This window comes from Amphimedon queenslandica, unplaced genomic scaffold, assembly GCF_000090795.2.
Source record: "Amphimedon queenslandica unplaced genomic scaffold, v1.1 AMPQUscaffold_11180, whole genome shotgun sequence".
Classification (NCBI taxonomy): Eukaryota; Metazoa; Porifera; class Demospongiae; order Haplosclerida; family Niphatidae; genus Amphimedon; species Amphimedon queenslandica.
The window spans coordinates 7,206-8,640 of NW_003548575.1; positions in this window are offsets into that span (position 1 = coordinate 7,206).

A 1,435-nucleotide genomic window follows, 5' to 3' on the forward strand; every position below is an offset into this window, starting at 1 on the left:
GATGGAAGGTTACGTAGTCTCTAATATCTATGCTTTAATCAACAATAACATAGATATTAGAGTAATATCAGAGTATTAGATATTACATTTAGAACAGTAGATAATATTATAATATCTATGATAATAAGAATGACTGTGGTGACACGCCCATAATATTTTCATTAAAAATAGACATGGCAAGGTATGAGGACACCAACAAACTAAATAAAAAAGTGGAGTTACCAGTAACTTTGGTCACTTTGACTACTCTGGCTTGGAGCTACTTATTGTGACTTATGGGTATAGATCTTCATGATGCTTACAGGAACTACAGTTGTGCCGCAGTCTGAGTGGTATCTCTATGAATCTGTAACTGTTAAATGATATGTGGCATGACTAATAGGTATAATAACCTGGCAAATTGGAATTTAGACATCAAATGGAAATAATTAAGTCAGAATAATTATTTTTGACGAATTTAGAGGCAGCATGGTGATGCATGAGTGCATCATGAAAGTCTGCCAAGTCACTGATACCTCCCACTCCATTGCCAGTTAAGATGAATATAGCGAATCCTGACGAAATTAGAACGCATGGTAAGAATGTTTTTCATGACTAATATTTAGACTACTTTAGGCACTATTTCTCCAAAATAATTTTTATTGTCTAATAGAGGTGGGCGATATGATACCAAAGTACTCATATATCCGATACCAGGCCTCCGATACCAAGTACTCGATACCAAATCCTGGTATCGAGTAGTGAGTAACCACGCCCCACCACACCTATTTCATTACGTTTTAATGATGGCCACACCCCTTAATAATTACAAAATGGCGGCTTTTTTCCCTTCATTTTTATTAATAACTAATTATAACTTAATTGCGCATGCGCAGTAGCTGACTACTCATTCACTACTCGATACCATCGATACTGAGATTCAGACTACTTGGTATCGGTATCGATTCAAAATTTCTGGTATCGCCCACCTCTATTGTCTAAATTAGAGAGCCGAATTTTTAGAGAAATTACGGTACCCAACAAATAATTAATCATTAAATGGCTCCAACTCCAACATGCAAGTACATGTTTATCAATTAAAAATCTGGTTATGATCAGCCTTTTGTAATAAAATCAGATAGATGGTCAGTTATGATAACACATGTAATTTCAAATTTCTGTACAGGAACAAGTGAAACATTAAAGAGTATGGGTACAAGTGTTGACAGTGGGGAAATCACCACCACGATGACCTGCTGCAATAAAGAAACAGGAGCTGGGAAGAAACATCAACAAAGGATTAGGGGGATTTGGCTATGTGCCACAGGGGGTGGACACATTCAAATGTGGCAACCACTATATCAGTAATGGAAGTGGTTGCAAGTACTGTATGTATTAATGTTTCATTGTTTATAGGTCTGAAGGTCCTTCTCAAGTATTTCTTGTAGCAGCATTT